At 46.5% G+C, this 22,855-nt stretch overlaps 1 protein-coding gene across 2 annotated transcripts in view; it reads right to left on the bottom strand.

Annotated features, from left to right (window-relative positions):
* Dpf3 (double PHD fingers 3) overlaps positions 1 to 22,855 on the bottom strand; it is a 275,295-nt gene that overhangs the window by 25,057 nt on the left and 227,383 nt on the right. The window lies entirely within an intron of this gene.

Below are 22,855 nucleotides of genomic sequence, written 5' to 3'. Positions count from 1 at the left end.
GCCACCCTGAATTGTCATCCAGAGCCTACCGTCAATCTCAGATGCAAGTCTTTGATATTGGTTACACATATTAGGCCTCTCTAGATAGCAGGGGCCACATCCAGCCATAGGCCTGGCTGAAGACTCTGGGATTTCCTAGGAATGTGAGCCCACAGAAGAAATTAATTGCTATGCTTCCCGCTGCCCTGAGTCAACCCAGGAGGGCTGATATCTTTAATTAATGGGTCACTGATGGGAGAGAATGATTAGTCAATTCTTGATTGCCTATGATCCTTTAATCAGGACTGTCCAGGAAGTAGAAGATGAATTCATGAGTGGTTTAAGTTCTTGAGCCATCCGAGGACTCTGGATAGTATTTCCGCTTTTCTCTCAAAGATATTTCATAGAATTGTACCAGGTCAAAAGGGAAATGGATGTTCGCTTGCTTTGCATCTTGTGGAAAGACTGAGAGAGGATCACAGAAAGGGCCTAGGAATAGAGGATGGTTAGTATTAGTTTCAATATTTCATTCTACATTTCTAAGTAACCGTGACCTAATTTTAGGGTTCTTACTTTGTAATTTATTTCATTGTGATCAGAGTCTCAGAGGGGGAAAATAACTCCAGTTTCATTTGACCAAATCCAATGAGCATCTTCTCTGGGACAGGAACTGTACTTGGGGTTCAAGTTTTAAATGAGACATAAATCCTGTCGTGGAAAGCTCGATTTAGCAGGTGTGAAAGGTAGCCTCAAGTATTCTACCAGGCAGTCTCACCCCTGTGTCCACAGTCTGGTGTCATTCTCTCGTTCTTTCCATACGGCTTTATAACGGACATCTATCAAGTAGACTATGACACTGGCGGTTGCTATTACTTCTAACATCAGCTGATAAAAACACAGGTTTCCCCCACCTCCTGTGCTTTCTTACTTTAAGGAAGATAACTTCTATGTAGAGAGGTGCCCTGTGGTGAGCTCCACATGGCAATGAAGGAAAACTTATAGGCTCCATACAACAGCATCGTGAGAGGAGCTGAAGGCTCTGAGAGCCAAAGCTGTGTAGGTTGGCTTAGACAAGATCCTCTCCCAACCGAGCCTTTGGATAAGATCACAGCCCTGCCTGACAACTTGACTGTGACCTCAGGATGGAACTCAGACCTGAGATACCCAGCTGAACCACACCTAGGTTCTTGACCACAGAAACTGTAAGATCATAAGACTTTATTTTAAGCTGCTCTGTTTTAGAATAACTTGTTATGTAGTGACATGTAACTAACTATTCTAGAGAGAGAGACACTTTTTAAAATGACTACAGTACATCATGGTTAGGCATTGTAATACAGAAAGGAATCAAACTCCTGAGGCGGGGAAGCGGTAAATCGTGTTGTGGAGACTTGGGGAGAGACAGAAAGAGTGGGTATCATTTGAGCTGGGTCTGGATGGATAGGTAGGAGTTGCCTAAGTGAAATAAAAAAGAAGGAATGAACTGTACAGGGAAAATGAAATAGCAGAAAACATTAGGAACAAGGTCCATTCAGCCAAAGCTGATAGCCAAGGAAAGAAACAGGGAGGGAAAATGGCAACAGAAGATAGACGGAAAGCCACACAAAGATGAGGGAAGGCTTCTACCGCGGGCATCAGGACCACAAGATGACTCTGTGAGCAATGAACTAATGTGCCTGTCACCCTGCTTTCAAGGGGGTGACTCTAGTAGTAAGGCAGAGAGTAAAAACAGTGGAGGTGACTGAGGAAGGTGGCTGCTTGCAGGGCCCAAACAGTCAATGAGTGTTGAGCATACACAATGTTCTGGGCACAATAACAGACAAAAAAATTATCTTTTTCTGAGATGCTATTCTAGCAGGGTCCTAAGTGAAAGAAAGGCTTGTCAATACTTGGAATAAAGGTAAAGCTGAAAGAATTTGAAAGGCAGAATTGGTCAACTGAACATTAAGTCCACCTGGACACATGAATAAGAAAAAAATGGAGAAGTCGAAAATGTCACTAAGATTTCTAAGTTGGGCCACAGAGTAGAAAACAGCCCTTTAGCTGAGCTAGAGATGAAAGGCATGCAGAATGTAGCTGTGTACTACCTCATGGCATTTCAGTCAAAGATGGATCCATGCTGGTCTTGCTAGAGTACACGGCCCAGAGACATTACAGTCATCTCAGTTAGTTTGGCACCAGTACATTTTCATAACCATAAAATCACCCAGTGATGCACTTCTCAGAGCAACCCCCTCTGCTGTGAACTGACACACGGGTGCATAATAATGGGCTTCATTTATACACATTGCATTCCTGGGGCATTCAGTGGAAACGTCTTAGGATCCGTGAGAGAATATGGTTCTGCATTCAGGCAAGAAGACCAGAGTGGGCATGCAAATTTAGAAGTTCAGAAATCAGGGTGACAGAGGAGGCTTTGGAACGTGGTGAGATGATCAGAGGGCGACCACAGGGCAAAAATTTGAAAAAACTAATCGGAGTGGGAAGTGGGAAACAGTTGGAGGTTAAGTCATTAAAAAGTGCCAAGAGCAGAACCCACTGAGAAAAAAATGGATCTAGTGTGGTGAGAAATGGAACCTAAAGAAAGATACATGATGAGCATCCAAGGAAGGGAAGATAGAGTACCACAATCAAGTGGGCAATGAGGTAAGACAAGACCTGAAGGGGACAGGTAGTCTAGGAGACGCAGCATCCTATAGTGGCACGCTCTCATGCCTCCTGGGCTGTCTAGATGACTTCAATACTGTCAGGGGAAGAATTCACATGCCCACAATCTCCCACATCTGTCATGGGCTTAGCCCATCACGTTTACGCTTGTGTCACGTGACACAGTCTTTAGGAATATCATCCAGCTCAATCTTTGAGTAACAAGGTCAGTTTTGGATGTAAGTCCCAGAGCCAAGGCTGTGGTCTCCTGCCAGCCTCAGTTTCTGTTCTTCCCAGAGGATGAGTTGAGTCCCAGTGGATACACTCCTTTCCTTCTGATCTTGGACAAGGTCCTTCAGGGTTAGGTGTCTGAGCTTCGCTAGCAAAGCTGACGCTTGTACAAGTAATAACTTCTCACATAGCTCCAGAGTCTCCCTAAGGAAAGCCACACAAGTTCTCTAGGAGGACCAAAGCCAGGAGTCGAGGATGAATGATGATCAAGCAGCAGTGTTGGTGGCCACAGAGAGCTTTAAAAACACCCATGAATCTTTCATCTACCTCCATTCATTATCAAGAGGAGGTTGTGAGTCCTCTCCTTAATTGCAGACTGGACTTAAAGGCTAGCTTTTAACAGATATAGAATTGAAGAAGCCATGCAATCTTAAAAACTAAATGTTCTCTCTCTGTCTGTCTCTGTCTCTCTCTGTCTCTGTCTCTCTCTCACACACACACACACCACTTGTCCTGGAGGAAGTCAGATACTGTACTTCCTGAGGGAAGCTTCTGCTCCACAGCCAACAAAGACCCCAGGTTCAGTCTAGCACCCATGAGGTACTATGGGCAACCAACACACCAGGGTTAGCTTAGAAGTGGTTCCTCAAGCCCCAGCAGCACTGGAATGGCCGCAGCCCAGGAGACACCCTATGACAGAACAAGCTACACAGTGAAACCATCCAACATCCCTGCCCCGCAAACACTGAGATGAATGAGGTTTGAAGTTGCTGGGTCAGGAGTACTTTGTTTTGCAGCAAGAGTTAACTAATATAGAGCAAACTAATACAACAAGAGGTCTTGTTGGAAGGTTAGAAAACAAGATCTTTGAAGGCTGGGGAGATGACTCAGTGCCTAAGAGTGTGCACTGCTCTTAAAGAGAGCACAGGTTCATGTCCCAGCACCCAACTCCTGCTCCAGGAGATCCAACACCTCCGGTCCTCATGGACTCTCTCTCTCTCTCTCTCTCTCTCTCTCTCTCTCTCTCTCTCTCTCTCTCACACACACACACACACACACACACACACACACACACACACACACACAGAGAGAGAGAGAGAGAGAGAGAGAGAGAGAGAGAGAGAGAGAGAGAGAGAGAGAGATTCAAAAATAAATAAACCTTTAAAAAGGAAAAGAAAATCAGACATTTAACACAACTTCCATATAGGCAATGTGCCCCTTTCCCCCACCACAGTGAAGCCTAGCACTGTGCTGGACACGAAGGGAAGAAGCAAGAGTTGGGGGTTTATAGTATTGTCTCCCCTCTATGAGAGGCTTTCTTCTTTTTAAATAGAGCATCTTATAAAAGCCAATGGTGTGGCTGGACAGATGGCTCAGGGCTAAAGAGTCTTTGCTGTTTTTGTAAATGACCTGTGTTCATTCTCTGCACCCTACATGGTGGCTCATGACCACTTGTAACTCCGCTTAACCTTTTCTGACCTCAGTGGACACCAGGCCCATGCATGGTACACATATATACATGCAAGCAAAACCCTCGTACACATAAAATAAAACCTTAAAAAAAAGAGTGGGAACCTAGCTGATCTAAGTGACCGCACAAAGATGAGTAAAAGAAACGAGAGGGTAGAACCCGTCACAATCTCCAGCAAGCTGACTGTTTCTGCCATTGGTTTCCTGGACTCAACCATGACATGACTTCATAGAAACCCACTCCACCAGCATCATTAGCCTTTGGTGCTATCCTTGATTCTGGTCTCCCTCTGGATGTGGGATGTCCTTCACACTCTCACCTGTTCAACACTCCATGTACCTGTCTGAGCCTCTCCCCTCCAAGAAGTTTCTTGTTACAGTTTCCGGAAACAAGTCCTTAATGTGAGGAAGCCAAGGGCTTCCTGGAAGCCAGGTTGAACTGGTATATACCCAGCAAGCATCTACTGCCTATGGGATTTCAAGCACCTGTGGATAGGCTTGTGGATATCTTCTTTCCCTTGAAGATGAGGTTTTGTTGTTTAGACCAGGCTGGCCTTGAATTCACAGAACTCTGCCTACCGCTCCATCCTGAGTGCTGGGATTAAAAGCGTACACTGCCACACCTGCTTTGGGTCACTATCTTAATGATCTTTCTCCCACCATTCCCAGCAATGTTCACTGGGGTCATTTCATTTTCCACAGTCATCCTGGCAGGTAAGCAAGACAGAGGTCCTGATTTACAAAAGAAGAAATCGAGGCTCAGAGTGGCTGAGGCAGCCAGGAAACAGTGGAGCGGAAATAATCTAACTCCTCACATTCAAGTCTCTGGTCATCCATGGCTGCTTGTTTCAAAATGGCCAACCCACATAGAGTGACCCCACTTCCTTCAGCTCCTATTTGAAGCTGTTAAATATAGTAACATTCTCCCCTTTTTCATACAGTAAGTCTGCAAAACCTGTCTGCCTCAATTCTTCTATTTGTACTGCACTGGAGTGTATTGTCCCCAAAGGCTCCATGCCTCTGATGAAGTCCCCAGGAAGCAGGGTTTCAAGTCCTCACCACCTGGCAGTGACTAATCTTGGAGAGCCCTAGGGAACAGTTGCCCAGGAAGAAGCCAGTCCAGCCCACACAGAGGCCCTGGGGGCTGCAGGAAATAGGTCAGCAGCCTGTGGTGGCATTACTGGGCTTCGGCTCCTGGGAACTGAAGTACCCTGCCCTCACTGATTACAACTCCTCAGACAGTCATAGCCATGGGAGGCATCAGGCCTCCCCTCTACCTCACAGCCCCACCAGATAGATCTTGCTGGGCTAGCGATTTCCGTGTAGAGCCGGTTGTCCGGGCCCTCCCTAAGATCCCCCCGAGTGACTGCCCATCACCAGCTCAGCCGTAAAGGCACTGAAAGGAGCACAAAAGGACGCTTGGCATCCCAGGCTGATTTCACATCAGACACCTCCACTGCACTGTCAGCTGAGAAAGGACAAGAATATTCCTCACTCACCTCAGCAAAGAACAAAAGTGCAGACAAGAAAGAGCCCTCTCCTTCCTCCCCAACCCCTGCAGGCGCCTTTGCAGCCATCAGACTGCACCTTGGTCAAGGCATCTACAACCTCACCCTCCACTACCCACACTCCAAGACCCTGACAAGGATCCAAAGACTCAGTGTCTCCTATTAAGCCTTTCCCTCCTTCTCTTTCTCCTCCCAGTTTCTCCAGATCATGAATTCCCTTCTTCCGATTGTAATGACAGAAAAATGGAAAAGGTGACAACGAGTCTCCTCTGGAATCTGTGACTAAGACTTCTTGAGACCCTGAGGTCCCCGATGTCTTTCAACGTCCTCAACATGAAGAAAACAAAACCACACCAAGGTAACATTGCTTGAAGGAGAAACGTCCTCGAGGTTACGGCATCAAACCTAGCACCATCTGGCTTTACATTAGCCCAGTGCTTGCATCCAGCCCTCATTCACTCTCTATCTTTGGTCCCTATGTCCAACAAACAGATCACTTTCTACCAATCAAATTTCACCTGCGATGGATGTGAATTTTCCTGACAGTCTAACAAATATTTATCCAACAAATTCATGAATGAGAATTGATCTTGCTGTTTACGCTGAAAGCGGAAGGAGTTGACTCTTTACATGGCTTTATTTTTTTCCCCCTCTGGAGAAATTAGAGAGTTGGGATAGCACGGGAGAAAGCAAATCAATGGCTATTTCCAGTTCCCAGCATCTGTCTTTAGATTTAATAGAAATGATGCCCTGAGCCACGCTGTCTACTCAGGCTGCTCACTGTAGAAACACCCATCGATATTAGAGGAATGCATGAGGAATGCCTTCCCCGGTCCTCTGGAAATGTAGGCAAGAGCCTTGCCGACTGTTGTAAGATGCACAAAGCCCTTCTGGATGAGAAGTGATCAATTCCATCCCATAGTCAGAGAAATGGAAGCAGCAACCCTCTCTGAAATGGCTCTGGTCCACCTGAGGCATAGCTGGGAGAGGATTTGGAATGCATCATCTGACTTGCCTTCAGGGAGGCCTAGACAGCGGGTGCGTGTGCCACCCTTTCTATCCAATATTCATGGCAGACATCACTAATCAATCTGGCACGCTCTTCCAATCCACATGGATAAGACCTTAGGATTCTTCTTAAAACAATATTCCAAGCATCTATCCCCTGTGGGATACACAAGAAAAAAAACCCACTGGCTACAGGCTATTGGGCTTGACAGGTAAAAACTTCTGGTATGAGAATTAAGGAGTCAAACCTTAAGCAGGTCACAGGTCAAATATACAACTCCTGCTTTCCGGTCTGTGAGTCAGTGTCCCCAGCCAAAGCCACAAACCAAATGGTTTTGTTTTATAGTCAGCCTCTCACCGACACTCTTCCTACAATCGCATAGTTCTGTATCTACGGGAACTCTCCAACACCCTTTTAAAAGGGAGATTTTTCAAATGCCCGTTCATTTTCACCATGCCACCAGCCAAGAGGTCTCTACCAATCCCCCTAAGTAAGGCCTCTGTCCCTCATTGCCTGAGTGTGTTCTTCAAGCCTCCTTGCTAGGGGCTAACGCTGCCGTTTATAGATCCATGTCTTTCCTATTACCGATTCCCAATGGCCCTAACCAATGGGAAGACAGAAAAACATTCATTACTTGTCCCCCTCAAAAGCCAAGCGCGCAAATCCTTTTTCACTTTCCCTTCTGCACGCGAAGACGCTATCCTCCCCACCCAGATTCGCAGCCGAGGCTGTCAACCAGTTGTCTATACTCAGCTATGCAAAGTATGCTTCACGTGTCGTCAGCATGCATGTCACTTAGGAACATGTTCCTAATGCACACCAGAGCTACTAGATCAGGCCTGCAGTGCCACAGGCTAGCAAGAGCTCCAAAGGCAGAGTGTGTTGAAATGGGTGGCCCACACTCGCTCTCCCTCCTGAGTTACCCCCTCAGTCTCCATCTCTTCTAATCTGACTCATTAACCACAGAAGATTTTGCATCAGATGAGTGGACCTATCGATACACCTATGAATAGCAGAATAAACAAAATGTCACTTGTACTGTCTTTGAGGTTCAGGGATTTCTATCCCTCCTTCAAGCCCAGTGTCAGTGACCCTGTGTCTGGAAGCCTTCTCTGCTCTCCAGTGAGGACAAGGAAAGCCAGTGCCGGGAGGATGGAGATGATGCTAACGGAACAGCCTGTCTCTAGACAGCACGGGAGCACCCAGAACCTGAAGCATGCTGCCTTAAAGAACGGCATCAGGAGACTGTGTGACTTCTATAGAAGGCCATGGCCACTATCAAAGGCAGGAACTCCCACCTGGAATCCGTAAGAGAAGACGAACGTTGCTTTGAAGATAAGGCCCTGTGTGAGCTGACTGCAGTGTGGATCTCCTGTCTGGGCTCTGAACCAGGATGCTCACACCTCACTGCCTCTCTCAATCTGCTTAAGAGCCTTCTCCGAGCTCTACCTTTGCACACACGTCCTCGATATTTCTCTTTCCCTCTCTTTGTCTCGGGGGTTTCTCATTTGGAGAACAAGGATCTCAGAGTGGAAATGTCAGTCGTTTGTCTTCCCACTTCCACAACCCCCAGAAAGCTTTCCTGCCCCCCCCCAGTGCCTCCCAGATGCCAGAGCGCACAGCAGTCACCAGCAGGGGTAGTTTAAATCACCAGCTACCCTGGCCCCATGCTTCGAGTCTACCAGCTCCAGCTCTGCGTATCAGTTAGCGTCCTGTGGAAACGCATGCAGTGGCCTTCCGATCACACTTGGAGCTGATCAGCAGACTGTGCTGTGATGGTCACCACTCTAACCTTGAGTCCTCCTTGGGTTCTAAGTGTTTCCTGCCCACACGTTCCTTCGATTGTGAGGAACAAGGCAAAAGGTGTACGCGGCTGCTTTGTTAAAGTAGACGAGGTTCATTGCTCCTCTGCTTTGTGTCAAACTTCTAGTCCCATTCCCAGAAAGTCTGTGTTTCTCTCCACCTCCCAACCCACTCCCGACACACTCCTAAGGATTTCAGCAAAGGCCGTGATTGACGCAAAATCACGCCAACACACACTGGCTACCATTCAGGCACAGGTTGTCTTCCGGAAAGCCAGAGACCTGAGGCTTGCACACAAACAGGAGACCTGGGTTTCCTAGGAGCAGCTTCTGGCTAGCACCATCCATCCACGCCCTGTCCCCCCAAGAGAAGGCCTTTTAGATGACAAGACACTCAGAATCAGCAGAGACAAATTCAAATGCTCAACCTAGCATTTGTGGAGCCAATGAGACAGGAGTAGGAAAGGTGAACCACAGATTTAATATGTGGTTCCCTGTGTGTCATTGAGGAGCATAGACTGTCCTGGCAACCTAATGAAACAATGGCTGAATTAAATAGACCCAGAATAAGCATTGATTCTTGACATTTTCTCTTTTTCCATTTATTGTTATTTTATGTACATTGATATTTTTGCCTGCACATATGTCTCTGTGAGGGAGCTGGATCCCCTAGAGCTGGAGTTACAGGCAGGTGTGAGCTGCCACGTGGGTGCTGGGAATTGAACCTGGGTCCTGTGGAAAAGCAGCCGTTTCTCCAGCCCTGCCATTTTCTATCTGAGTGTTTACTCAGCTCTTTTAGGAGGACTATACCTGAGTCAAAATCAGAAGGGACAAAATGGGGAGATGACTCAGTGGTTAAGAGCACTGGCTCGTCTTCCAGAGGATGTGAGTTTGATTCCCAGCACCCACATGGTACCTCATAACCATCTCTAACTCCAGCTCCAATGGATCTGACACCCTCTTCTGACCTTCACAGACACCAAGTGCACAGACACACATACAGGCAAAATAACCATATGCATAAAATGAAAAATATAAAAACCAAGGGGGGGGGCAGCATGATAGTCAGTGTGGTCCTGGCCTTCTGAGGGCAGTGAGATGGGCATAATTAACCGCCGGTCCTTCCAGGACCCGTACTCCACTGTTTGAACAGCTTTCGCCACATACCAACCCTTGCTGCACTGCTGTCGCCTGGCCATCTTCCATTCCATGTTCATCCCCAAAGGCACGCCCTTGCACACATCAGCCCACCTTCCTCTCTTACCCCTGCTGTGGTGAAAGCCGGCATTCCACCTACCCTGCACTTGTACCAAGCAATTTACCAGCCAGCTGCTGGCCAGTCTCTGTTCACACAGTGACTGCATCTCAGCTCTGCCCCTTGCTTCCCTGGTCAGATGATCCCTTCGTGTCTCTCCGTTTTCTCATGCCCATTCACTTGGAAACTCTACAGGCAAACAGACCAACCCCTCGTTTCTGTGCTACATCTGCCCAGCTCCTGACCCCTGCACTCTTCTATTGCCCCCCCACATTGTTAGGAATGCTACCCAAAGCCCCTCCCTCCCAGCAGTGGATCCCAACTTCTCCCCCAGAATTTTGTCCCTACTATGATTCCCTCTGTAATCTCCCTCTTCTAACAACATACAAATAAATCGTCAATGCTCCCCTCTTCTAAAGAGACCCTTCGCCACTGACTCCTGAACTCCTTTGCTTGTCCAGAATCTGGTTTTCCTTCCACCGCCCCAGGTCCCCAGCAGCACCTACTCTGTCTCCCTCACTGAGTCTGTCTCCGCCACCATACCCCTAACTCCTTTGACATGGTTAGGTTCTTTTCCCCTAGACCTCAGCCACACACCTTGATTTCTACACTTCTTCCTTCATCATAAATCACACTGAGTAATTCTAGACACACTGATCCATTTGTCATGGAAGTTAGAAGCCCAAAAGAATGAAAAGTAGAGAAAAATCTAAGGTGGGAAGGGATTGTGGGAAATTCTCATCTCAAGAAGTAACAGGGACCCTGCCAGAAAGAAGGGGAACCCTTGATTAGAGAATTTAGACTCATGGAGGCAGAACTCACAGCAAGCAGAAAATGAGGGGCATGGAACAGGCTTTACAAAACAAGTTATACTTTAAATCATGAACAAGTAAAGCAAAGAGTCATAGTAGGTTCTAGAATCGTGGTTCTCAACCTGTGGGTTGTGACCCTTTTGGGAGTCAAATGACCCTTTGACAGAGGTCACATATCAGAAAACCCACATCAGATATTTATATTACAATTCACAACAGTAGCAAAATTACAGTTATAAAGTAGCAATGAAAATAATTTTATGGCTAGGGTTCACCACAACGTGAGGAACTGTATTAAAGGGTCACAGCGTTAGGAAGGCTGAGAACCACTGCTCCAGAATAACAAAAGTGGAGAGGAAGAATGAGAAGAACAATGAGACAAGGTAGAGCTAGAAAGCAAAAGAGCCAGGAAAAGAAATGTTGGTGTGTGCTCACTCGGCAAACACAAGAATTCTTAGCATTTTCTTCTGAGACAGGATCTCATACAGCCCCAGTTGGCCTCAAACTCACAGTATGCAGCTGAGGATGACTTTGTCCTTCTGGTCCTCTGGAGTGCTGGGATTACAGTGTACACACCGCACCTCGTTTTTGCAATGCTAGGGATTAAACTTGGGGCTTCATGCATGTCGGGCAAAGGCTCTACTGACTGAGCTACACTGCCCAACCCCACTTCTTTTCATTATCATTATTTAGTTTGTTAAGACTGAGTCTTGTTAATCAAATTCTTTAAAAGATACGGAAACTCAATTCTCTAATACATCCCTGGAGAGGAATTAGCATTATTAATGCTAACTTAATGAGAAGCTCCCTATGTGCTAAGCACTCTTTCAACACACTTCCTCATTTCATCTTTAAACAATTTATGACTAAAGCTTTATCGATGAAGAAGCTGAAGACCAGGACAGTTAAAAAAAAGAAACAAATTAAAGATGATCTAAGCAGGGACTGGTGGAGTCTAGTAAAAGACATCTTATTCCAACATCCATGTGGAGAGTCATCACAGCCCTCAGCCGCAGGACAGGGGCAATGGCAATGGCCTCTTCTCTGAGATGATCAGCCGCATTCAGAGGACCTGGGCTTCTAACCATTCTGGTGACCTCCTCAACTGGAGAGATTCTGCACTAAAATTCTGGTTCCCCACTCTATTCCACCATCCCTGTTCATGCTCCAGGCTGTCCTTGAGCGACCTGTGAGGCTACAGGGTACAACGGGGGTTAAGGGAGAACTGCTCCTGGCTGTCTCACGGCTAATCTAGCTGGCAGATAAAAGGCCCATCCATACTTACCCAGGCAGAACCAGGTCAAGGATATGGCCACATTCCACCAGCATGGAATTAAAGGTGAGGAACTGCGTCCAGAAACATGGGTCTGCCCCCACGAAGCTGCCAGGAAATTCTGAGATCTGACAGTGGCTCTCCTGTGTCCCCATTTCCTCCTCGGTTGGTTCAGCACTAGGACCTCTGGTCTGCACTCAGGAGTCAAGGGCAAGGCAGCCCTTGAAGCCAATGCAGCCTTGTCTGGAATGGATCCATTCTCAGATGATGAGGCGTGACTTCTCTAAAGCCAGTGGTGGCCAAGACCAATGAGTTCCTACAGGTATGCAGCCCCCAGTCTCTCCCCTCTGCACATGGAGACCTTGACTCTAGACAGACTGGCTTACCACCTGCCTCTTCGGGGCAAAACAGAGATAGAGCTGGAAATGGTCAGGTTAGAGGGGGTTAGAAATGGAGGCGGACAAAGGACAGAGGAGCCTTCTCCCTGGAAGACATCAGTAGTGTTGGCAGGAAAGGGATATAAAATGTCAACATATCTCCCAGACCCCTACCACAGTGCCAGAGATGTCCGGCAAATCCTTAAGGTTCTTAAACAAAGCGTCCTCTACTTAAAATATGAACAAGATTTGCAGCAGGCATGCACAGTAACAACGCCCATCTAACCAACACACACTGTCAAGAGCAAAGGAGAATTCTGAAGACCATTGAGTCTAATCCCTTCTTTAGACACAGGAGAAAAGTAGCCCCCAAAGGTTAAGCAACTCGCCAGAGGTCATGGGTCATGGTGAAAGCAGGGTTGGAGCTCTAACCAGGTCTCTAAGTCCGTAGAATGTTGTCCTGAGCCCCAAGAGAGGGTGGCTGAGGATGGGGTGAGCAGGGATCTGGAATCCTGGCACTTTGCCTCAAGGACTACCCCTTCTGCCTGCTACCACGGCAAATAAGAGCCCTTGGGACCTTAGCCAAATGACTCTCCTTCCTGGCTCTGCCTTCCAGGAGGATGAATACACAGAGAAGAGTCAGGGCCAATCGGTCCTGGGTTCTGTCTGCTCTGCAACCATTTCTCCAGTTCCCTGCCTCCTAAGAGGAAGAGCTCTTCACAAAAAAAAAAAAAACAGATCAAAAGTACCTTGCTCTTCTTTTGGGCACCAGGAGCAAGGTAGGAAGATGAGGGCATTAAAGATCATAACTTTTTAACATCACATTCTTATCAAAATGGCACCTCTCAAAATCAGCTAATACCACATTAGATCCATCAATTACAAGGATGGAGACTGAACTACATTTGGAGAAGCTGGCCAAATGATGGCTGTGACACAAAATGAGGTAATGAGAGGCAACAAAGCTGGGGACCATCAGAGCATCCTGTCTGGGAGTGAGAAGGCTCAAGGGCCTGAATCATTGCCCAGCTTGGGGAGCCTGGTCCAGGGTAGCTGACTCTTTGCAACTAAGCAATTTGCTCTTCACTAAATAACCAAGGTTCACTTAAACACTGACTTAAGCCCCAGGGCACATCAGCCAATGGTCAATGAGATGGAGGATTCTCCCAGAGGTCAGCAGGAGTCCTGTTACTATAGGAAGAGTAATACTCCCCAGAGCAAGGAGGGCGAAAGGACCAGAGCATCAACAAATGCCCAGAGGCCCTGATTCAGGAGGAGGAGAAGGTTCATGAAGATACCTGTCTCAGAAGAACAGCAAAAAGGCCAGAAGAAATACAATCAATATTCATCTTGGGCAAGTTACTTTCCCCAGGCTCAGTTCCCTTGCTGCAAACTCGGGCCACCTCTTACCTCAGTGGCCCTTTAAAGAAGGCTGTGAGTATAGAAATTGAAATGACGTGTGTGTGGTTGGCCCACAGTGAGCCTGGCTCCTTTCTTTTCCTTAGATGAAGGGCAGACAGCACTAGAGGCAAGCCTAGGGTTGAGTCATTTTCCAGCGATCTCTACAGGAGGGTGAAGTACAGTCTAAAAAGGCTTTCAGAGACACAGAGAGGATAGGAGTCCTGGGGCTCACAGGCAGGGGTAGGCTCATTCATTGATCACCCCTCTTTAATGTGCCTCTTCCTATTTGGCGAGCCTTGGATAGTTCTTCCCCTAAATTAGGCGTGCAGTGGAAAAGAGCTACGATCATCACAGCAGATAGAGCAGAAGGGCCAGGGGAACAGGCAAAGCCTGAATCTTCTGGACTTCATGGGAGAAAGGGCTCTTGCTCCCTCTGCCAATCAAAAAGTGGAGACTTTCTTCTTTCAAGTCAACCTCTGAACCTCAGCAGAGTGTGGACCCCTCTTGGGCTTCTTGCACTATACACAATACCATCAGAGGTAGGCAGGGGCTGAGGTGGCTTCGGCAGTGCACACTGACATTTCCAGGCAGTGCGTGGGTAATACAGCTGAGTGTATGGGACAGACCCAGAACGCTGCCCGCCATGATGATGCACAGTTAGCAGCGGGCCCTGGAGTGCAGGCTGTAACACATCGATGTAAACATCACAGTCTGAAGGCAGGTGAGGGAAAGAGGGGAGGGTTTAGTGAAGTCTATGCTGAGTCCACATGCTATACAGCCTGTCAGGTCCCACAGAGCTGGATTACACGTAGTTGTGAGATATCCCTGCATAGATGCTGGGAACCAAACTTAGGTCCTTTGCAAGGACAGAAAAGCAAGAGAGGAGAGGGTCCAATCTGGAGGTTTGTATCCAATTGTTCTTCCTTTCCTTAGAGAGAAGGTGGCTGTTGTTATACTGTAGTTTCAGGTCACATTTAGTCCAGCGCTCTGCTCCTCTTACCCACGCATAAGCCAAGACAATTGTCGCTGGACATCTGGACAAGCGACACGTAAAGGGGAGTGTGTTGAGGCAGGCAACACAGAGGACCCCTGGAGCCTGGACGGGCCCAGCACATCTGCAAGGCTTTGGCTGGGTCCCTTAGCCTTAGAGCCCATCTATTTATTCATCCAGGACATGGGACAATGACATCTGACAAGGCTTCCAGGAGGAGGACCTTGAGAGTTGCAGCGGTGATGATTTCGCATGACAGACAGTGCCAGCCCTTTTCGGCCACCGTGGAGAAGTGGCCCATACTTCTGACACAGAGCTGCACCTTTTCCAGCTTCGAGGCCTGGTAGAGAAGCCATCAGCACAGTGAAATAAGGAGAGAAGGGATGAAGGGTGAAAATGAAAAGACTTATGGGTTGGGGCAGTTAGGAGTTTGTGTTCCTCCTGCAAAAGGACCTGACTTTGTTCACATCATCCTCCTAGGGCAGCTCACAACCACCTAGAACTCCAGCTCCGTGGGATCTGACAGCCCCTTCTGGCCTCCGTGGCCGCCTGGACTCAGGTGCACATACACATACATGCATAAATAAAATTAAACAAATCTTAAAAAAAGAGAGAAAAGACTTAGGGGTTGCAAGTACAACTTCTCGTTTCCCCTAAGAGGTGAATCAGCTGGAGCAGCTGAACGTTGAGACCTCGAGATGCTTTGACACCCAGCAATGGCTGTGGCCAGCGTCCCAGCACGACTTCTTCTCCTTACTTCACCCTCAGGGACCTGTCAACTAGAGGATCAAGTACATTTGGTTCCAGTTTGACCAGAACAATCATAAAGTTAGATCTCAAGTTGAAACAGGCTTTCTAGGACCAAGCGGCCAGTGGGCCTCGCAGAATATACCATGCTCCTCCCAAGTGCATTTCCAACCAGCAGGCTGTGAAAGAACAGCCCTTGGTAGGAAACACTCATGGAATCAGCAACCTCCAAGTTTTACACTAGGAAAGGTGCCTATTTTTACTGCTTGGCCATCACACAGAAGATGGAGACACTGAGATTCGGCTCCACGTCGTCTAGAAGGAATATGGTGGCTGCTTTGCTCATGCGGACTAGAACTCTTTCCATCTCTCTCAAGAAGAAGAGGCAGGGTGGGGAGCATAGAACGCCCAAATTTCCTGACTCTCACTGCTCAGCTGCACCCACACAGCCTTGCTAAGCATCGCATCTATCCTGCTTACGAGCTCGTGAGGGGCCCTATTTCCAGCTCTTCCTAATTCTTTTATTGTGGATCAACTGCCCCTTGACGTCAGTGCTGGTAGCAATGCCCACAACTTGCTTTCTCTTCCAGTCAGGTCTCTTTCTGTTCTGGCTCCAAAACCCCCAGGCCCACTCACACCTCTGAGCTTCTGCTAGCCACTTCCTGCCGTTGCTTTCGGTGGCCTGCCTCCTCTTTGTCCACACCAACTCCATCCATCCTCTCTGAAGCCTTGCCCCCACATCAGCCAGTACCGGTAACTCTCCTAGATGAGCCTGTCTAACATCTGCAGTTTGCAGCAACATGGTGCTTAATTATGCATGGGCTTGTCTTGAATAATATGTTAACCACCTGTCTCTCCTCCACAAAAACAAAAGGTGTCTGCCACGCTGGAGAACATTTTAGAGCCATAAAAGACAAAAAAAAAAAAAAGCCTGAACTTGCTTCAACAGCACATATTATTTTTAAAAAAAAAAAAAGAAAGAAAAGAAAAAAATCTTGACTAGAAAACTCAGATGTCACCCACCACCCACTATCACTATCACTTGTCACTTCAGCCCCCTTGAGTCTCAGATTCCATCTCTATACAATGGAATTAGTAACCTAAGCCCGAAGTGCTATTACAGGGCTTTAACTAGCAACCAGCTATGAAAATCCTAACCCCAGCCATTCACACGAGCGCAGAGAAAGGACCCCCCTCCTCTGCTTCTCTTTGTGTCCTTCAGAACCTCATACAGTATTGTAGCACAGAAGCCATTCAATCAATTATCGGTTGATTGATTTACATCATAACCGGTAACGTGAGGATTATTACAGAAAGTAAAGATGGTCTGAACATATTGATTTATTTTTTCCGTTGTGGACATAGGTTGGTATTTATGAAGGTAGGACAGTTTACTTTATCCAAAGAAGTGTTCAAGATTACAAACTGCCTATGCCTCCAAATCCATACCTCAGCCAAGCAGATACCAGAGCACAGCATCACGGTGGTCCCTCCCTTACTCTCTCGCCCCAGCTGGCAGCAGACGCAGCCTTGTTAGAGTCGCAGCTCCCAGAAAGCTCTCTTCACCCAACACAGCACAACTGTCCCTTCTTTAAAACAAGCACAGAGAAAAACATGTATGCAGGATTTCTTTCTTAAATGACTTAGGTTCTCTAAGAAGGAATGCTGACCACTTTTTTCCCCAAGCAGAATTTTGTTTCTAAGACATGGCCTTCTGCTGGGGCCTTTCTGCCTAACCAGTATGGGGAGAAGATAGGAGACAACCGCAAATGTCAGTGAGATCACTCTATCCTAGCTGAATGCACAAGGGTGATGCTGGAGCTTGCGAGGTCCAGGAGCTGAGAACTGGTACCCTGCTCAAAATGGGGCTCTCCGCAGCTCCATTCACCTGGTGGCCTCTAGGTGACTTCCTGTTCTTGTTCACATCCCTGGCATTTCCCTGCAGAAAGTTGTCTCTTCCCACAGTGTTCACATTCCAGGTGGTGCCTGGTACCACCCAATCTGGATGTGCGAACAGAACATGCTCAGAAGTAGAAGGTCCCTGGCTCTAATATACAAGCGTTTCTCCGCTTGCTGGTGGTGCGTTAGACACTGACTTCTTCAACTCTACTAGTTGTAACCCAATGTGTCTCAGGGTTGGAGCTCAGGTGCTCATCTCTCCCATGCTCCTTCCTAACTCTACATAAGAAAAGATGTTGGCTACTGGTGAGTCCATCTTAACCTCCAAAGACTAAAGTTAGTTCTTGGTGTCGAAGAGTTGGCCTATTTGTTCTCAATCCCCTGAGGCACTTCTGTCCTCACAGAAAACCACAAGGAACTGGTCAGTGTCTTTTCTTCAACAATACACTGAAGTTATTAAGAGACCACTAATGTTTTTTTCCACATTAGACAACCTCTAATGCTAAACTTTTCCTTAAAGGGCTTCTTTGTTCTTCTGGCATACTGTAAATCTTTCCTGCAATTTTAGATTGTTCTAGTCTTTTTCTTTTCATTTGAACATGGTATTATCACTATTAATACCAATACAAACATAGCCAAAGAATCACTTCTCAGCACTTACATAGCATTCCCAACCTAACCTGCTACCATGCACTCAAAGATAAACGGGTACTCCTCAGCTAGGGGGCTACTAGAACCATCTAGATCTCTCCCACGTATAATTAGCCTTGCCAGACGATGACTAACAATAACACAGTCAAGCAAGGCATGGTAGTGCACTCTTGTACACCCAGTACTTGAGAGAGGGTATATAACTCAGTGACAGTACACTTGCCCCAAGACTTCACTTTTCATCTCCAACATTAAAATAAAAAAGAAAGAAAGACGCAAACAAAGAAACAAAGAAAGAAAAGTGACATACCGGCACTGAGGAGGCAAATTCAGGAGGGTCAATCAATTGAATCCAGCCTGGACTATACAATGAGACCCAGTCCCTTATCCCACTAAAACACAAGGTAGAGTAATAATCATGACAACACGGTTACTCAATCAGGTCAGTGCTAAACCACAGATAGCCACTGTCAATAACTCCCAGAAAGTATTTCCTATTCTAATGTAGGGAAACTCACCTAACCAAGAGACATGTGTTCCTCATGTGTATGTAAAATATAAAACTTGGGATTTACTTACTTAAATAATCTCCTTCTAGCCTACCACTTCTCCCTTAACTCAGGAAACCTAACAATAACTCTCCACCAAAGGTTACCTTGGGATCAGAAAGGTTATCTGGTCCTCTTAAGACATTTAATTGAGCAGTTCCTAGCCACGACAAAAAAAAAATCTCTTGAGAAATTTTGACATGACAGTTGCTTCTCAGCATCCCTGGCTCCCAGGCCTCATGGTCCCCTCTTCAGGACCAATCCATGTTCAACTCAGAAGACAATTTCCATTCAGTAGTAAGTCTCAGGTTGGTAAACTTCTCCACTACCAAATATGTGGAAATGTTTTCTTATGAATTGACTTGGAAGATGAAATAAAACATTGTGGGGTATGTTATGATCCTGAATAAAATCATGAGAATCTGAGATCTTAGGAAGAAATACAATCTTAGTAATGTCAACATCACATAGATAACCATAACCAAGTAGTCATCAAGCCACACCAGCAAGAGCCCATCTCTTTACCTCCGGTGGCTCTACCTTTCCCACTGAATGCCCTTGATCATTTATCTCCTACAGACAAAACTTAAGTATCTACATTCACGTCGATGCAGGAGCTACTCACCATTTTTCATTCTTAAAAACAAATCAGCTGCCAGGGATGGAGGGTATTCATCACTATGTCCTCAGGGACCCACTGTCAGGGAGGATTTGGCTGTTCTGTTCCTAGACACTTTGGTAAACACTGCTCTGTGCATCCCTGAGATGCTCTGTGCATCCCTGAGATGCTCTGTGCACCCCTGAGCTTTAGAAGAACGTTTAAACGTTTAGGACGTTTTGCCTCTGAAAACCTTTGATAGTGAGGCCTTAAAAGTTTCTGTTACTACAGGGAACATGCCCCTCTACCCTTTCTCCTGGGGATGTGAAACTTTTCTCTTTGTCCTAACACTTAAAAGAAGACCCAGTGTTAGCAACACCACCCCCAATTAAATGTACAATACTCTGAATCAAAAATCATCACCATCCCATGCACCAGCTGTCCATTTCTGCAAAGGCTTTTTTGAAACACAACCACACACATTTATGTACATATTGTGTCCAGCCCCAAAGTGGGACATCTCCAACAGAGGCCTGGCCTGCACCACCTAAGCTATTTATTATCTAGGCCTTTACAGGAAGAGCTTGTGAGTGTTCATTATAAAGAGGGAAATGGAAAGTTTGTCCAAAATCACCTCTTCCCCAGCAAGACCAACAAAGACATCAATGATTCAAGTAAGTAGTATCTGCAAATTCACAAGTAGATCAGCTAGCTCTCTTACAAGCATCTTCTACAATGAGATGCACAGAAGATCTAAAGAGTTAAGAGACAAAGAATTTAAATAACAAAGATTCTGGAAGGAGAGAGAAAGAGAGAACTCTGGTCACATGGATTATGACATGGAGTTCTTAAAAAAGGAGGAATGTGACATGGTGGATAATTGGTTGGTCAGCAATAATGATGCAACATGAAAACCTCTAAAAACTGTACAACTTCGCCCGGAACTTTACAGAGAGGCTCTTGGACATGCAGAGGATAGGGCCTGGATGATGACATTTGTTCTGCTGGAAACACATCCTGAATCTCTGACACACTGAGTGATGGATGATGTAGCTCTCCTCAGAGACCACCCAAGAGCAGTTCCCATCACATAAAAACTCTAGGCCAGGATACACTACTTGCATCCCTGAGTTAACGTGATGATTTGTTCTTCTCAAGGATTTTGGACAAGGCATTCTGACCTCCAACTTCAACCTTACCCAGACTTCTAAGTCCAAAATCATCAAAATACCTTCAAAGTATGCCCTGTATACAGTCACACGTCGTTTAGCCCACACCAAGTTGATCTTCCGTGTTGGTTTTTTTTTCATTTACAACCAAACTTTTTAAATGGAAAGATCTCACCGAAATGTTTATGATTTACTTCTCTTGCAAACAGAAGACAGCTGAGGAGATGGTGGCTCAGGTGGTAAAGAGCTGCTGTGCGAGCATGAGTGTCTAAGCTGGACATGGAGACACACACCTGTGATCCCAGTGCTGAAGATGCAGAGACAGGAGGCTCCTGGGGCTTTCTGGGCAGCCAGTGAGCTCCAAATTCAGGGAGAGACCTTGTCGCAAAACACAAGGTGGAGAAGCTATTGAGGAAGATGCCAAACATTGACCTCTGTCCTACCATCTCTCCTCTCTCTCTTTCTCTCTCTTTCTCTCTCTTTCTCTCTCTCTCTCTCTCTCTCTCTCTCTCTCTCTCTCTCCCCTTTCCCTCTCCTCTCTCTCCCTCTTGTCTCTCTCTCCCTCTCCTCCTTCCTCTCCCTTTCTCTTTTCTCTCCCCCTCTCCTCTTCTCTCTGCCTCTCCTTTCTCCCCGCTTCTCTCTCTCTGTCTCTCCTCTCTTCCCTCTCTCCCCTACCTCTCTCTCTCCCTCTCTCCTCTTCTCTCTCTCTCTCTCTCTCTCTCTCTCTCTCTCTCCCCTTTCCCTCTCCTCTCTCTCCCTCTTGTCTCTCTCTCCCTCTCCTCCTTCCTCTCCCTTTCTCTTTTCTCTCCCCCTCTCCTCTTCTCTCTGCCTCTCCTTTCTCCCCGCTTCTCTCTCTCTGTCTCTCCTCTCTTCCCTCTCTCCCCTACCTCTCTCTCTCCCTCTCTCCTCTTCTCTCTCTCTCTCTCTCTCTCCCTCTCTCCCCTACCTCTCCCTCTCTTCTTTCTCTCTCCTCCTCCTCTCTCTCTCTCCTCTCTCTCTCTCTCACCATTCCTTCACCCAGCATTCTTTAAGCTATGTAACAACTCCGCCACAAAGACAGAGCTGCTCTCCAGCACCACAGACTCCTCTTGTCCATGAGGCTGAGCACCAAGAGTTGTTCCCCTCTCCCTAGCACTACTATTTTCCGCACGCACACCTGTTTGGCTTACTGAAGATACCTGCTCTGTAGGCATCTGAATGTCAACTCTCCAAGCCTTTATGGTAAACAATGAGCTTGGACTTCAACCCAAGTGCTAACCCTTTATGGTAACTGATATGATTTCAAGGGGAAGAGGAAAGTGATTTCCTCTTCTCTTTCTTATTTGCAAGCTTGCATTCTCCTCTCCCCTCTTATCGGGGAACATCTATGGACACAAAGCACCTGCATTCTTGGCCAACAACTCACCATCAGATGCTTGAAATGACACTCACTGCCTTCATGATGTGTCACTGAGGACACCTGAATATCCTGAGTAGGTTCCATCCCTTGTTATTTACACTGACACTAAACTCTATGGCAGCCTCTCATCCCAATAAGCATTGCTATGACAGTATCCACAGAAAAAGCCTTAGTCATAAATAAAGACACCCGTTAGGAAGAGCATGTCTACCCTTCCGACTCAAGGCACCCTTCTTTTAGAATGCAAACTAGAGGGGAGATTTCAGCTGTAACTGCTTCTCTCTATAAAAGACATTTAACCCCTCAGGTAACCTAGGACTCGGTTCTGATGTTCCAAATCTTCTAGATAATGGCGGTATATAATAAATATGTGATACCTGCTTTGTGATCCAAGTGTTGATGGACAGATGAATGAATAAAATGTCATATACTTTATACATACATTCAACCTCCCAAAAGAGGGAAATATCATCCCATGCCCTAGCATAGAGTATCCTTGAAGATATTATGCAAAATAAATTAAGGCAATGGCCAAAGGACAAATACTACATAAGTCCATTCATTCAGGTATGTGAGGTAGTCAGATTCATGGGGTCAGAGAATAGAAAAATGGCCTCCAGGGGCTGGGAAGGGGAGAGAGTTGGTGTTTAAAGGGAGTGTTTCAGTTGGAGAAGATGAACAGTTCCTCAATGATGTGAATGTACTTTTACCATAGAACTATACACTTAGTGGCTAAAGTAGCAAGCTTTATCTTTTGTAGATTTTCCCACAATATAAAGGGGGTGTGGGGCAAGGTGCTAGGAGGCTGGCTCAGTTGGGTAGTGTTTTGCTGTGCAAGCACAAGGACCTGAGCTTAGATCCCGGTTTGTACATGAAAAGCTGTGAGTGACAGCAACACCTCCGTAACCCTAGTGATGGTGGGGAGGAGGGACAGAACCAACCAGATCCCTGGAGCTCACCGATCTAGATTCAGTAAGGGATCATGCCTCAAAAATGAGGTAAAAATGACAGAGAAAAATATGCATCAACATCAACTTCTGGTACACACACACATAAACACATGCATACATATAAACATACATACAAAAAT

The sequence above is a fragment of the Microtus pennsylvanicus genome, chromosome 14 (genome assembly GCF_037038515.1).
Source record: "Microtus pennsylvanicus isolate mMicPen1 chromosome 14, mMicPen1.hap1, whole genome shotgun sequence".
Lineage (NCBI taxonomy): Eukaryota > Metazoa > Chordata > Mammalia > Rodentia > Cricetidae > Microtus > Microtus pennsylvanicus.
Note: the sequence above shows the minus strand (reverse complement) of the source record. Positions and strands in the feature narration are given on the sequence as shown.